The sequence below is a fragment of the Leopardus geoffroyi genome, chromosome E1 (genome assembly GCF_018350155.1).
Source record: "Leopardus geoffroyi isolate Oge1 chromosome E1, O.geoffroyi_Oge1_pat1.0, whole genome shotgun sequence".
NCBI classification, from domain to species: domain Eukaryota; kingdom Metazoa; phylum Chordata; class Mammalia; order Carnivora; family Felidae; genus Leopardus; species Leopardus geoffroyi.
In genome coordinates, this window is record NC_059330.1 from 48,099,191 (window position 1) to 48,115,770 (window position 16,580).

The 16,580-nt window shown below is 54.6% G+C and overlaps 1 protein-coding gene across 2 annotated transcripts in view; it reads right to left on the minus strand.

The window, feature by feature from the left end:
• Positions 1-15,282, minus strand: part of CACNG5 (calcium voltage-gated channel auxiliary subunit gamma 5) — a 39,771-nt gene extending 24,489 nt beyond the window's left edge. For both annotated transcript variants that reach the window (XM_045489490.1, XM_045489489.1), the window contains exon 1: positions 15,124-15,282. The gene's annotated coding sequence lies outside the window, so the exon portion shown is untranslated. The remainder of the gene's footprint in view (positions 1-15,123) is intronic.
• Between the last annotated feature and the right edge of the window lie 1,298 nt (positions 15,283-16,580).

Consider the following 16,580-nt stretch of genomic DNA (forward strand, 5'->3'; position numbering starts at 1 on the left):
TCTAAGACCAATTACATCCTACTCTCTGGTTGGATGGGGGTGGGGCGAGGCATCAACACTTAAAAAAAATTCCACGTGACTCCAATATGTGGCCAAGGTTGAGAGCCACTAACCAACAAGGGGACCCTCACAAGCCTGGTTTGTTTTCGGTGCAACGTGGACTGAAGCAGAGCTATCCAATATGGCAGCCACTAGCCACATGTGACTCTGGAACACTTTGCAACGTGGCCAGTCCAAGCTGAGATGTGCTGTCAGTACAAAATATGCACCAGACTTCTAAGACTTACTACAGGGGAAGAACGTAAAATATCTCATTGATGGTCTTTAAAACATTGATTACATGTTGATGGGGAGCCTGGGTGGCTCAATCGGTTGGGAGTCCGACTTTGGCTTGGGTCATGAACTCATGGTTCGTGGGTTTGAGCCCCACGCTGGACTCTGTGCTGACAGCGAGAAGCCTGCTTTGGATTCTCTGTCCCCCCCCGCTCTGCCCCTCCCTTGCTTGTGTGCACGCTCTCTCTCAAAAATAAATAAACATTAAAGAAAAATTAAAAAGGAAACATGTTGGTTATACATTGAAATGGTACAGAGCTACATAAAATATATTAATTTTACTATGTCTTCATACTTTTTTTTTTTAATTTTTTTTTAATGTTTATTTATTTTTGAGACAGAGAGAGACAGAACATGAACGGGGGAGGGGCAGAGAGAGAGGGAGACAGAATCGGAAGCAGGCTCCAGGCTCTGAGCGGTCAGCACAGAGCCCGACGCGGGGCTCGAACTCACGGACCGCGAGATCGTGACCTGGGCTGAAGTCGGACGCTTAACCGACTGAGCCACCCAGGCGCCCCTGTCTTCATACTTTTTAAATGCTGCTGCAGAAAATTTTAAATGACACGGCTCACGTTCTATTTCTGTTGGGCAGTGCTGGCCTGGAGACTCGCCAATTCAAAATTGTGTTTTCTATAGTTCTATTTGTAAGTTTGTTTCCTCTATTTTTTGACCATAATTGTCTTTAAAACTTTGCCTCATGATTCCATTTATGTTAGGTTCTTGAAATGACAAAAAGGAAGAAACGGAGAATAGATTAGTGGTTGCTGGGATCAGAGACCAGAGTGAGGGCGGGGAGAGGAGGCCAGTGTCAACAGGAGGGACCCTCGTGGTGCGGAAATGAGCTGCATCTAGACGGCGCCCATGTCAATCTTCTGGTTGTGTTGCTTTGTGCTGTAATTCTGCAGGTGTTACCATGGGGGGAACCGGGTAAAGGGTTCATGGGATCCCTCTGTGTGACTTCTTACAATTGCACGCGAATCTCCAATTAGCTCAAAATAAAAAGCTCAATTAGGAAAAAAAAAAAAAAAAACAACTTTGGGGCACCTGGGTTGGCTCAGTCGGTTGAACATCTGACTAGCTCAGGTCACGATCTCACGGCTCGTGAGTTCGAGCCCGGCGTCGGGCTCTGTGCTGACAGCTCGGAGCCCGGAGCCTGCTTCAGATTCTGTGTGTGCGTGTGTCTCTCTCTCTCTCCCTGCCCTCCCCCATTCACACTCAGTCTCTCTTTCTCAAAAATAAATGAAAACATTAAAAAAATTTTTTAATTAAAAAAAAGAAAGAAAAAACAACTTCACCTCTGAAACAGTAACCCTCAGACTCTGCTGGCAACAGAATAAAGTGGGGGTGCCCCTTATGGAAAGCCACCGGGCAACCTACATCCAGCCTTAATTACGTTCACTGTTCTCAGTCCCAAAAATTCTCCTTCTGGGAACCGCTGCTAAGGAAATAGATATAAATACAAATGCAAAAATACACAAAGGTGTTTATTCACTGTTGTTTGTAGTAGCAAAATGCTCACAACCACCAAAATGCCTTTCTGGAGGGAGGGGTTATATATGAACTGTGGCTTTATCCACCCAGCGGACTCTCATGTTGCCACTGAAGGAAATGACAGTAGGACGATGTTAAATGAAGAATAAGTGGGGCAAAAATACTGATGATTTGCTTGCTAATTTGCAAAACAAGAATCTGAGATGGAAAACATAAAAATATTAAGAGTGATGCTTTGATAGTAAGGTCATGGATGAATTTGTATATTCTTTCTACTTTACTGTTTATTTTCCCCAAACTTGTTTAATAAATATGCGCCACATTTTATTTTATTTTATATTTATTTTTTTTAACGTTTATTCATTTTTGAGACAGAGAGAGACAGAGCATGCATGAATGGGGGAAGGGCAGAGAGAGAGGGAGACGCAGAATCCGAAACAGGCTCCAGGCTCCGAGCTATCAGCACAGAGCCCGATGCGGGGCTCGAACTCACGGACCGTGAGATCATGACCAGAGCCGAAGTCGGACGCTTAACCGACTGAGCCACCCAGGCGCCCGGATGCGCCACATTTTAAAAATAACATAATGATCTTTTCCCCCTTTTTTTAATTAGCTGTCTTCCTGAAGCTAAGGGACAAGGCCGACTGGGTAGGACGGTAGGTGGCTGACTCGCCCCCTGCTGGCTGACTGTGGTGGTGCAGCATGGGGCCCGGGGGGGGGGGGGGGGGGGGGGATGGGTTTTCATTCCCCTTTCCTCCCTAGGGGTGGTACCAGAGATCTCTAACACCCCCGCCCAAAAATACAGAGTCGGAGAGAGGAAGGAAGGCTGCCTCTTTCCACTTTTCTGAATTTCCCAATGTGCTATAATAAGCACAGACACATATATACGACCTTTAACTTAAAAATTAACAAAAGATGACCTATATATAAAGAAAAATACATAGTTTAAACCAGAGCGGCTTCATGGCAGAGGTAGGCTGACAGTGAATTCCCTCCCCTCTCCTGGGAATGGCCTCCCCTGCTTCCTCCTGGGGCATAAGCCAGCCAGCCCCAGGCTCTTGCGATGTTCTATTTTTATTTTCATTATTTAACTGTGTCCCATATACACTGCTAAGTGGAGTGTTCAGTTCCATAGCTTAATGGACAACTGACCTCAGTCTGCAATGCCCAAGTCACATGGAACTCTGCAGGCCACTAATGGGGTCCTCAGGCCCCCATCCCCTGTCAATTTCAGTGCCTGGCTGAGAGCAGCAGAAATGGGGCTGCCTGGGGCGGCGGGGGGTACAAGGACGTCGTGAAGCAAGCAGCCGCACCAGCACGGGAATGCTGGGGAGTCCGGCAGACCTGTGGACGCTCTCTGGATGAATCTGTGGCCCATGAGTGGCTCACGGGGTTAAAGGCGGGACAGACTACTGACTTGCTTTCTCACCTCTATTACCTTGTTGATGATTGACCGAACTCAGCTGCTCGCCAGACTGGCAGGGACCCACCTCCTAGAGGAAGAATGGGTTTTAATTCTTCTATCTCATCTTCTTTCTTGCTTATTTGACTCTGCACCTTCATAGTCTGACCTTCTGATCCCACAGAGGTTACACACCCAGGGACCTGGGGTCAGCCGTCAGGCAAACAGGGAGAAACCACAGGGTGCAGAAGTGTTTGCTGATCGATTGACTGCACTGACCTTGACTCTCAGCATTAATGACGTTTTTAACAAATGCTTTCATACAGGTTTGTGACCTCCCTGGATTCTCCTATCAAGCCTCGGAAGACGGTGTTATGGAGGGCATGATTCATTCTGCAGGCAGGAAAAGCATGGTTGAGAGAGGTGTTCGGCCCAGGGAGGACTTGACGTTGCATCCTCTGGGGTACAGTCCTCTGCCTGTGTTCACCCCATTCTCCCCCACAAAGAGGCAGGGTGCTTTCCCAGGCAGCCCCCAGGACAGAGCCCTGGGAGGCCGCTCAGCCAGGAAGTGCAATCCCCAGGACTCAGTGTTAGGGGTCCCCTGAGCTGACCGGTGCTGGACCTGCCCCTCCCGGGGGTAGGGACCGGGCACAGCGGGCTGTTTCTGCCTCCCGCCCCGGGCTGACTTCACTCCCTTCCGCAGCCCCTCCTGCCCCGTGCGGTGTCTTGGGGCCCCTCACGTGATGAGTGCTCCTCACCCTTCTCACAACAACACATCCGTCAGGAGGGAGACAGACGTTCCGGTCCAGAGGCAAGTGAGAGGGTGTGGGAGAAATCAATAGTGGAGAATGATGTCTCTATATTGTGCCTTCCGTGCTTTATTTCCCTCCACAGAAGCAGGACAGAAAACAAATGCTGGCTGTGGTTTTGATATGAATTGATCTTGAAGCTGGGTGAACCCAGTGGTGTGCCCTTAATGGCCAGCCGTTGCCTGCTGGCCCTTGGGTTGACAGCTAGTTCTCAATCAGTGTGCAAGGGCCACCCACTTATCTGATTTGGATGCCCTGGCTCCTCTCTGCTCACAGCACCGGGGTCTGCTCAGCAGAGTCTGAACAGGTCACCAGCTGATGGGGGTGGTGGTAAAGGGAGAAGGTTAGAGAAGGGAGGCAGGGCTCCTACCATAGCCCCAAACCCATCTCTCTGGCAGAGATAAAATTCCTACCTGCCCTGGGCTCAAGTACCTTCAAAGCTGAGCTGAAATCCAACGGGTACAAATAGCATTATCAGCCACTAACACTTTAGTCTGAATTTGTAGAGACATGTTCTCAATGGAGACAGTCACAGCACCTATTTTAGGAACATAATGAGGAGTGCATGAAGTGACTCACACTCAGGGCCCAGCCCACACCTGGCACCATCATCAGCCAAGGTCTGGTCTTGAGTCTCCGGCCCCCTAGTTTGCATGGCATACTCTGTGCTCTCATCTGGACATTTTAGTTAACCTCTTAGGCCCTCCATCTTCTCAACTAGGAACTTGAGATAATACTTCTGGTGCAGGTGCTAAGAGGATGAAACACAGTAGAGTATGTGGGGGGCTGGAAACAGCTCCTGGCACTCAGCAGCTGCTCACCCCTCAAGCTTCTGGAAGTTTCCTGCGGAAGGAGGAGGAGGGAAGGCAGAGGGGTGCCTGGAAATCTGGAGCAATGTCCCACAGAAGGTTTCAGAGAGGGGCAGCATGTCAGCCAAGGATATAGAGGGCTGGGAGGGGGCTCCCACCTTGGGGGCCCTTTTAATTGTGCCCTCAGGGGGCAATCCATGCCCCCAGAGCAAAGGAAGCATGAGAGGTGGAAGGACCCACCCCTGCAAGTTCATGCCCCGGGGCTGTGTCCCAAGAAGTTACCAAAATCAAGTGTCCCTCATTCAGATTTGCTCTGGGTTCAAATCCCCGCTCCGTCACTTTAGCTCAGTGACGTCGGGTACGTTGTCTTTACCTGCCTGTACCTCGGTTTCTACATCTATAAAGAGAGGATAAAAATAGAGACCTAGGGCCCCCTCAGGGATGGGTGTGAGGACTAGTAACCTAGCATCGTGGCCCAGCCCAGAGGGGCCTCTGCATTCGGGCTTGCTCTGATCATAATTCCATCATGGTTCTACCGACATGCACCATCACTGCGGCTAGAGTTGCACGCTAGAACTCCCTGTGCGGCTTCCCCATCTGAAGGGGGGTAGGGATTCCTGCTACAAATGCTCTCGATTGTTGAAGCCCAGAGAGGGTTGTGGCCAGCCCACCCACAACTCCTACAGCTGACAAGGCCTTCCCCTGGAATGAGGGCCTCAGATCTGGACCTGGGCTTGGGCAGCAAGCAGACCTGGGAGGTCCCAGGTTCAAGTCTGTCGGGCCCCCATTGAGCAGGTGAGGCAGAGCACTTGACCAACGCAGGGAGGGAAAGCCAGGGGGGAAGCATGTATTTGTGAACTTTTGCATTGACCAGGCAGTATTCCAGCTGCTTCTCTAGACATCAGTCTCACTCAGTTGTCATGATACTCTGTGAGTGCCGCCTTGACGTTCCCCATTCATGTGCGCCTGAGGCTCAGAGAGGACGTGCGCCGGCCTGAGGTCACACAGACAGGGAGAGAGGTAGGTGTGGGCTCTGTGCCTGCCTTCTGACACCACAAAGCCCCAGTGTCTCCACCGCACCAAACAGGAGTAGACACCAGGAGGGTCAGGTTGTGTGGCCTGGGTTACCAGGGTTACTATCTAGGAGAAAGGTCAAGATTCCTGCCATGGGGCAGGAGCAAGGCCAGAGGTGGTCTCAGGGTAGCGCTGGAGTTGAAAGTGGGTGGGGACAGCTATTCTGATGCAGGTGGTGGAAAAAATAAAGGCATTTTCCATGCACACAGCGAATCCCGCCTACCCTCTTCAAGAGACAGCATCCCCTCCGGGAAATAACGGGGCGGGGCGGGGGGGGGGCCTCCTGACCACATCACTCACAGCCCAGGCCCTGGGCTCCTTCAAAGAGGTGCCTTGTGCCCTGGCAGGATGGAGTTGGCCTTGGTGCTCCGCATTTGCTAGCCCCAGCGCACCTGGCATTCTCCTGAAAAGCAAGGAGGCTGACCAAGGCGCCTTGGGTCTCCAGGATGAAGACGTACAAGTGAAGGTCACCCGCCAGGGAACAGCCACCTATTTTGAGAGCAAGTGAGATCTACGCAAGAAGTCGCTTGCCTCCCAGGGCGATGGCTGGCGGTGGGTGCTGTCTGAATGTATTATCCCATGGAGGAAGGCACTGCTTCCTGGCATGCCAACGCTTCCTGCTCCTGGCTGCCAGGATGATGCTCCCGGCGCCACACTCGGTGGGACCTCTGTTTGGAGGGCAAGCCATGCGAGGCAGGGGAATGCCAGGTGCAAAGTCAGGAGCCAGGAACAGAGCGACGTTCCTAGGAAGCTTGAGCCCAAGACCCCGGCCTCCTGCGAGCACTGGAAGAGAAGAGGTTCACCGTCAAGAGCGCAGAGCACGTGAGCTCAAGCTCTGGCTCTTCCTGTGAACAGCTGCGTGACCTTGGACAACTTACTTAACTGCGCTGAGCTCCCATGTTCATAGAACCTGGGAAACCATAGTTAAAAAGCTCTTGAACTGAAAACAGGTGTTCAAAGGCTGGTATGTGAATATTCAGAGCAGCATTATTCATAATATTGCCAAGGGAGAGACCTAAACAAATGTCCGTCAATGAACGAACAGATACACGAAATGTGGCATATCCACACAACGGAATATCATCCAGCCCTAAAAAGGCACGAAGCACTGACATTGCACGGGTGAACATGGAAAACATCACGCCGAGCGAAAGAAGCCAGACACAAAAGGCCACACGCTGTAGGGTTCCATTTACATGCAATGTCCACAAGAGGTAAATGCATGGGGACAGAAAGCAGATGTGTGGCTGCCGGGGACTTGGCGGAGGGACTTGGTGGGTGGGTTTCCCTTGGGGATGATGAAAATGTTCCGGAATTAGAAGGTGGTGATGGTTGCTCAGTGTTTCAATGTACTAAGTACCACTGAATTGTGCGCTTTAAGGTGGTTAAAATGGGAGATTTTATGTTATGTGTCTTTCACCACAAACCCCCTGAGGATTGCATCTATTTATATCAAAGAGCACGACTCACCACACAATTTAAGGAGTGCAGGCCAGAAGTGTGTGCATACAAGCAACTGCTTTGCGGGGACAGTGGGGGTTGCCGAGTGGATCAGAGGAGGTCTAGACACGAGGTGCTGGGCACACAGCCGGCGCAAAGTAACTGCTCAGCAAACCAGCCTCCCTCCCGGTTTTGCCTCGCATCGGAGAACTCGGCCTCTGTTGGCCACGCCTTTTACCCACCACACGGTCCTGTAGCTGCGGGGCAGGTGGGACATGTTTTTAAGGTCTTGTCACTGCACATTCGGAAGCAGATACTCCGCTGCTTCCAGGAGCAGCCTGAGACCTCGTGCCCCGGACCCCAGGGACAGAAGTCCCGAACTTGCCTTTAACGCCTGGTAACTGACCTCTGGGAGGTATCGTGAATGCCATTGGTGAACACAAGCTTCGTGGGTGAGAGCAGATCTGCAAAGGGCAAAGGAAGCACTGGGCACGGATTCCTGTAACCAGCAGGAGTGAAGGTCATTAAACAGGTAGAAGGCACCACTTGGCAAGCCCCTGACCTAGTGAGGAAGGGGGGAAGAATGGATGCTGGTGGTCCTGGGGGCAAGTCGGCTGATGGAGGTGTGCTGGGAATGCCATAGAAACACAAGCAAGGGTCCCTAGCTAAGAAACATCTGGGAAGGCTTCCTGGAGGAAGTGACCCCTGAGCTGAGTCCATTACGTCCCCTTGGTTCCTGTCTGGTGAAGTGTTTTTGCTTTAAAAAAATTTTGTAAGTTCATTTATTTTTGAGAAAGAGAGAGAGGGGGGTGCAGAGAGCGGGGGAGACACAGAATCTGTAGCAGGTGCCAGGCTCTGAGCTATCAGCACAGAGTCTGATGTGGGGCTCAAACTCACGAACGGTGAGATCATGACCTGAGCTGAAGCCAGACGCTTAACCAACCGAGCTACCCAGGTGCCCCAAAGTGTTTTTGCTTTAAATGAAGGGAAGGAGAAGAGAATTTTGGAAGAGTCAGACCCTGGGCCCGGTGACTTGGAAACATTTCCCTTTTTACAAATTCCAAGGATCTCAGAAAGGCCATTGGGCTCCTTGGGTTTAAATTGTGGCTCTACCACCTATGCTGTGGCTGACTTTGGGCAACCTAACTGACCTCTCTGTGCCTCAGTTTCTTTGCCTATGAAATATGGTTAACGGTAATGACCTCATAGAGTTGCCTGGCAGTTAGATAAGGTCAGCATGGGAGGCCCAGAGCAGGGGACACGTATGGGAGCAATGATTATATCCACTGCCTTTACACTTGATCTTGCCTTCGGTGCCAAGGTCACCGACAAGGCACCTAGAAGGATCCGCTGGCCTCAGATTTCAGCAGAACCTCTTTCAGACATCACAAAGAGGGTGTGACAGGCTCCGTGTCCACAGGGCCAGGAAGACAAAGCGAGAGGCCACCACATACTGGGCATGTTTTGTTATCTGACGTCGTATGATGTCTGTTGTCTCCCTTTTAATTTTATCATTGCACCAACCCCGCGCGGTAACGCCTCTGCCCTTCATTTTACAGTTCAGGAAAGTGAGGTTCAAAGAGGTAAAATCACGTGCCCAAGGCCGCATGGAGCGATGACGGAGCTCCTTCCATCCACTGCCCAGCATGGGGGTGGGGGCATTCACGATGGGAGCCTAGGTTTACACCCCCACGCCAATGCTTACCAGCCCAGCCCGGTCCCCGGTCTGCAAAGGGACACGACAGCACGGTGTATCTCGTAAGGACTGGACAGCAGGAACCTTACACGAGACCTTGCATGTGATAAGCACCCAACAGTCATCCCTGCTGTCTCCTTTAACGGGAGGACTACCCGGGACCCATGCTCTCGAGGGGGTCTGTCCCTGGGGTGGACAGCACAGACATGCTGTGGCTCATTATCTCAGGTCCCCAGAGTGTCCCCTTCCCCGACGCGGGCTCTCCCACTTGAGCCAGGGAGCCAAGCCTGCCCAGCCAAGCCCTCCATGCCGAGCTCCTGGTGCGGCCCCTGCCTTTTGCTCGAGAATCCCCACCGGGAGGGCAGCTGGAATACTGCCATATTCCAGGGGTTCTTGCCTCCTTGACCTAGGGCCAGCTGGCAGCTGGCTCCTTTCCACGCAAGAGCAACACCCTCCGTCCAACCCCCCCACTCCCAGCCCGTGCCAGCTGCCTCAGTTTCCGCCCTTGGGCAAGTGCCCGAGTCAATGGCATGCTGTCTCCCTCCGTGAGGGGCTCGCGCATGTCCAGACTCCTGGGGCAGGAACCTTGCTGGGTGGTGATCCAGGCAGCCTGACCTTGAACTCTGGGGAGGCGGGGGAACCCCACATTGGGCAGCAACACCAAGGAAGCAGAAGGGTGCCTGAGGCTTCACCAGCGCTACCCCTGCCCCACCCCTAACATCTTTTCCTTTCCCATTCAGAGTCTGCTCTCTGGAATTACACACAATGAGTCTCATTTCCCAATTGTTCTGCCGTGACACAACTACTTCAAAAACAAGAAAATAAAAACAGTAAACAAGGAGGGTCATCAAAACTTGGTGACCTCCTTCCAAAGTGTAGCCCTTGAAATGTCGTGTCCCTCCTTCCCTCCCAAGACTTTTCTCTCCCCTTTTAATGCCTCCATGTCCTCGGCTGCCGGCACAGAGCTGCACAGGGAGAGCCTGCCTCCTTGAATGTCAGAGACACCTGGGGTCCGTCCCTGCTTTACCGCTTACCAGCCCTGTGATTTCAGGGAAGTTGCTTTATGTTTCTGGCTCCATTTCCTCAGCCCTCAGAAGGGGAGAGGGAGAGGGGAGAGGGAGAGGGGAGAGGGAGAGGGAGAGGGGAGAGGGGAAAGGAAGAAGGGAGAGAAAGAGGAAGAGGGGAGAGGGAGAGGAAGAGGGAGAGGGGGAGGGGAGAGGAAGAGGGGAGAGGAAGAGGAAGAAGGGAGGGGGGAGAGGAAGAGGGGAGGGGGAGGAGGGAGAGGGAGAGGGAAGAGAGGAGAGGGAGAGGTGAGAGGGAGAGGGGAGCTGGAGGGCTGAACTTCTCTTGACCTCCGGAGATATTGGCCTTGACCTCACCAGATGGCGTTGCTGCAGCTCAGTGAATAGATGCACTTGTCCAGAACAAGAGCCTGGAGCTGGGAGAAAGGGGGGAGGGGATTCTGCCTGCCCTCTGGCTTCCCACTGGCACGTGCACGGAGAAGGGGGGACACACGAGCTGGCACGGGCAGCGGGAGGGGCTGAGGACAGGGCACGAGTCCCTGCAAAAGCCGAGGCTCAGGGAGGTTCTGGGACTAGCCCACGGCCACACACAGCTACCCAGTGACTGGGCCGGGATCTGAACTCCCCTCCGTGTGGTTCCAAAGTCTGCTGCTACCCGGCCACCTCTGTCCTCCTTGCTCTTGGACTGTCTCTTGCCCCTGCCTGGAAGGCTCTCTCCCCAGATCTCTGCCTCACTTTCTTCCTCCTCCTTCTCCAGCCTCTTGGTCACACCGGGTAGGAGCCCCTTTGAAAACGGCACCCCCACCCCCACCCTCCAAACCTCCCGCCCTGCCCTGTCCTTCTCTCTAGCATTTTCACAGACAGCCTACCAAATTTTTCCCTCGTGAGCATATTTATTGTTCATCTCCCTCTTTAGAACTCTTGCTCCTCAGGGAACGGGACTGAATTTTGTCTGTTCTGTTCAGAGCTGTATCCCCAGTGGTTCTCAGCTATGGGTGAGTCTGCCCCCCCCCCCCCCAGGGGACGCTAGGCAATGTCTGGAGGCATCTGTGGTTGTCGCCATGGGAGGAGGGATGCTACTGGCATTTAGTGGGCAGAGGCCAGGGATGCTACTAAACATCCTACAACACGGAGGACAGCCCCTGCCAAAGAATAATCTGGCCCCGAAAGCCAGTCATACCACATTTGTATTTTCATCACAGAATAGTCATCACCATGTACACAGTAGGTGCTCAATAAATGACTGTGCTGGAATGAAGAGTTGCTGCCGTTATCATCATCATCCAAGAACAGACAGCACTGAGACTAATCTTCAAGAACACTCATCAAACTGGGCGCCTGGGTGGCTCAGTCAGTTAAGAGTCCAACTTCAGCTTATGGTTCGTGGGTTCGAGCCCGGCACCGGGCTCTGTGTGGACGTGCAGAGCCTGCTTGGGATTCTCTCTCTCTCCTTCTCTCTCTTTCTCTGACCTTCCTGTACTTGTGCACCTGCACGCTGTCTCTCAAAATAAATAAATAAACTGAAAAGAAAAGAACGCTCGTCAAACTAATATAACGTTAAATGTCAATTACACCTCAATTTTTTTTTAAACGGTTGTCATTGGGGAGTTCATGGCCAACAGGTCATACTGGTGACCTGTAACTTCTCTCTGGTCTCAGCTCTGCTCTCTGCGGTGCTCAGATGGGCTGCAAACAGCTCACGGCTATGCGGTCAGGACATATTCCAGGCTCTCTGAGGGCCGGGGTGATGCTGGCCTGCCTCTCCCCGCATCCAGCCTGTCCATGGACCCCCTGGGCAGGGACGGTCAGTTCTCATCCCCGTACCCCCCAAAACTTGCCCCCACACGCCCACCGGGGCAAGGAACCACCTCCACAAGGGAGATCTTTGAGGACCACGTTTGAGGGTGATCCCAGCCGAGCCCTGCACCTCCGGGCCTCTGGCAGCCCAGGAGACTTGTGGGTCTGAGTGAATGATGTGGTTTTTGCTCTTTTGAGGAAGGACGTGGGATGTTCAGGGCATCACAGGAGTTGAAAGGTCCCGTGGTCCTGCTCAGCCCAGGCCTTTTGCTGACCTAACAAATTACCACTGACAGCTTTAAACAGCCAGCGTGACGAGCCCAGGCTCTCCAAATGCAGAGAACACCGCCCTAGAATACATTAACCACCACATGGCCGTGTGCCGGGGGGAAGGGGGGGCGGCAGAAAAGGAAGGAGGCTTTTGCCTTGGGTCTATTTCACCTCTGAAACAGGCTGCAAAGGCCCCACCCCAGGCAGAGGGCTGGAAACTTCTATATAACACCTGCTGCCCCCGCGGGCCACCCACCCCACATTCTCACTGAGAATTCCCACTGGACGTTCACAACTTCCTCTGTCTGCCGCCTGCCCTGCCCCGTCTGCCTGAATCTTTCCTTCCCTCTGGGGCCTCCCTGGGCTCACAACTGGGCCTTTCTCTGTAGACTCTGAGGCTGGCAAAGCACTTTCTTCTCCCTGTTGCTCTCCCCACCTTCTTTCGTCTCCCCTCTCTCTTCTGCCCTCTCCCTCTCCCCTCGCACACAGGTCCCGAAAGCTTTTAAACGAGTCACAAGGTTTCATAGCTGACAAATGGGTATGAGGCCATGAGCGAAAGGAAGGAGTCTCTAACGGTGGAATATTAGGCAGCAGGCAGCCAGGACTGGGGAGACAGGACATTTGGCAGGTGGCAGGCAGGGGTTTTCCTGGTGCCTCTGAAGTCACATGTAGCTGGCCCTGATTCTGCCAGGGAGGAAGGCTGACCCCAATCCAGGATGGAAGGAAAGAGCAGGCACATGACCGGTGACCACCTAGGAATGAGTCAGGAGGCCGTGTGGGCAGGCCCAGGACACTGGTGGCTAGAAGCCAGGGCAGAAGCACGAGCTCTCTCCCAGAGGCAGGGCTTGGTGGAGACTGGGTTCCAACTCTCGCATCCTCACTTTCTGGGACCCCGAGCTCAATCTGTGAGCTACCCTGATACCAAAACTCACACCACCGCCACGCCCCCCCTCCCCCCCATGCTCAGGATGGCATGAGGGATCCTAGCTTCACAGTCACCTCCCACAAGGACAGTGGCTGAGAGTCAGGCTGGGGGCTGGAGGAAGCAGAGACTAGCAGCCCGGAACACCGCCATGGAGCCTGACACTGACATCTGTGTCCCGGCCGCATTCTACAGAAGAGGAAACCGAGCCTCCAAGTGTTTCTGTGACTCGGCCAAAGTCACAAAGTCAGTGATCCAGCTGGGATTGGAGCCCGTGTTTTCCACCACGACATCAGGCTTGCCTCCTCCAGCCAACTGTGACCAACTCAGCCGACCTCCCCTCTGCGTTCCCCTCCCCCCCCCCCCCCAAGTCCCAGAACCCCAGCTCCCAGCCTGAGAGTGGCTGAGCTCTCACAAGCCTGCTGCCAGGATGCCAAGGTCTCACCAACTGGACACACGTGGACAGGGCGGCCCTGGCTCCACCCCCCCCCCCCTCAAGGTGTCCGCTGCCTCCCACAAGTTAAGACGAAGGTAGAAGTTTGGGATGGGGATGCCTTAGGCACCGCTACAAAGTTCACCTTTTCTAGGCACCCTGGGGACCTGACCCTGTGACAGGATGCCCCCGGCTCTCTCCAGCCGTCACGTTAGCGGAGAAATGAGGCACATTTAGGGCTTCTCAGGCAGGCAGGAGACTCTGGGAGGGGTGCTGGCTGTGGTGTCAGCAGAGAGGCACAGCCGATCTGTCACCAAGATGCCTGCGGTCCTGAGATGTCCTGAAGCCAGAATGTCAGCTCGAAACCAAAGTCCCCCCGCCCTCCCTGCAACCCGGGCTGTGAATTCATCAAGCCTTGAGGTTGAGACAGATGAGGGAGTGGCATAATGTGGCCAAGAAGGAAGTCCCAGCTTTTGTTCCCTGGGATGGTGTGGGGCAGGACGCAGCACAGGTGACAGCTGGAGTGTGACGTCTGTCTCTCACTTGGGAACCCTGTCCTGGGTCCGGCTCTCGTCTAGTCGCCGATAATCCCACAAAGGGGGTGAATCCCTTCCTTTCTCTGAACAAGAGCCTCCTCAACCATAAACACGGACGCCGAGGTGGCTGGCGAGTTCTAGAAGGCGGATGAGAGCCCAAGGCTGCACCTGGCCATTGCGACCCCGCACCCAGCAGGGTCAGCACTGGGAGGGGCTCGGAACAGGATCCTCTGCCCTCCCCCGCCACGTTCCAGGAATTACCTCTTAAATCCCTCTCGGTCCCAAGAAGTGACCATCTGACTTCGCTTTAAATTTTTTAACGAACTAACCTTCGTCAATTGCCCAATGAGGATGAGGGCAAAGGCAGTTCAAGTAATTAAAATGGGGAGGAGGGAGGCTCTGGAGTGACGGGGGGGCAATGTTTCGGTGCGTGCCTCGTGGCTTGAGCGCTCACACTCAGCCCCGGCCAGCGGATCCCCATGCCCGCCACCTTCTGCTCCCCTCCGTGTCCACCTCTGCTCCGCGGCGTCTGGCAGGGGCACTTTTCCTACCCCGCCGGACCCGGGCATCCTCGCCGTCCCCGCGGTCAGGCGGGAGAAGCGGGGAATTCGAGGCACAGGTGGGCAGCCCAGCTCAACAGGTGGGGGGGGGGGCTTTCCCTCCCGCATTACGCGGATAATTTTGCCGGCCCCACTCAAGCCCGTCTTGCGAGGGTGCCCTCAGCTTTGGAGTGGGCAACAAGAACTGCCCAGCAGCGCCGGCGAACAGGGGGCGTCATCTCCTCCCCCGCACATCCCCGACACGCGCGCGCACACACACGGACACACGCGCACACACAGGCGTGGACACGCGCACCCGCCACCACGCGGCCCCTACCTTCCCCGCGCCGGACCTGCATGCGCGCACGCGGGGGGCAGTGTGGCCGCTGCCCCTGGCTCCGCGGGAATCGGGGGGGGGGGGCGGCGGGCAGGGGCCGAGGCGCCGGCGGGAGGTCGTCCTCCCCCCCCCCCCCCCCCACCGCCACCCCGCGCCCCAGGATGCGAGAGCCGGTCTCCCGCACCCTCCCTACCCCGGCTTCCCGGCTCCTACCTCGCTGGAGCGGTCGCGGCCCCCGACCCAGGTCGCAGGTGCCTCGCCGGCTCGGCGCGCCGCGCGGGAGGCTCGGCGCCAGGCTCCCGGGCGCCCGTCCCGTCGCGTCCGGCCGAACCGCTCCGCGCGGGTGAGCCAGCAGCCGCCGCAGCCGGAGCCCCGAACTCGCAGAGGGAGGGGCGGGCAGGGGGCGGGGCCGAGGGCGGGGCTTTCCCGCCCCCGCGCGGCGAGCGGAGGGCGGGCCGCGGGACCCTGCGGCTGCTGGGCTCCACCCGGGGAGGTGAGCACGTCTCTGGGAAGCACCTTCGCGGGGTTTGCGGGTGGAAAGTAGGGGCCCGGGGTGGGGGAGGAGAGGCTTCCGGGGCCGCATGGGGGTTGACTGAGACCCCCCCCCACCCCCCTCCGACTTTAGTCAGACTTTCAAATCCCAGCTGCTTCTGCTTAGTAATAACTAAGGATAAAAACAACAACCCCGAGGTCTGCTAGTATTTATTGTTCACTTCCAGTGCCCTGCGGGCTTTTCAGAGCGCTTTATGTGCATGAAGTTATTTAAAGCCTTCCCAACAATCCCATTTTACCGCTGAGAAAACTGAGGCCCAGGGAGGTGAAGTGATGTGCCTGAGGACACACGGCTGGAAACTGGCAGGGCCAGCATTGCAACTCAGGTCTGTCTGGCTCCAGGATCTGTGCTTTTCAAGACTCTAGTGCTATGCTTGCTTTCTGTAGCATTAAGCAGATTGTTCGCCCCTCTGCACCGTTAGTGGAAACACATGTACAATACATGATAGCAACCAACATTTTTAGTTTCTTCTTTCTTCAGTTTGTATGTGTCCTTCATTCCCTGGGCCCTGGACAGTCAGTAGGTGCTCAATAAGTATTTGTGAGTTGATGGCTAATTTGAAAGCTGCATCTGGGGCCAAGGTGGCCTGTCCGGTCAGATTGGATACTGGCACCCAAGGGTTACCCATTCTGGCGTGAATACTAGCCCACCTTTACTTCTCTGCAACGGCAGCCTGACCTGTAGCCTTGTCCAGTATGTGTGTGGGGGGCTTGCTCACAGACCAGCAGCTCCGGAATCTGCTCTGAGTAGGAGGCGCCTCCCTGCAAGGATGAATCTCCAGGATGTAAGCTTGTCCAGCCAGGCCACAGGGAGGTTCTGCTGGGGGGGGGGGGTCAGTAAAATTTCTGTAGACAATGAAACGGTCAAAGACATGGACTGTCTATGCGTTTGGGGGCAAAGGTAGGTTGCCAATAACAAGACATCAGCGATGAACATGTTTGTTGAAAACTGTAAGGCAGGAGCCCTCTTGCTGCTGAGATCTGACCTGGGCATCACGGGAAAACGTTGTCGTGTGTGAATGGGACCATGTGGAGCTGGGACAACTGAAGGTTTTTGGGGAAGTATACCCCCACATTTCTGTTCACAGTATTTTAGGCCTAAAAAATTCCCAGCTTTT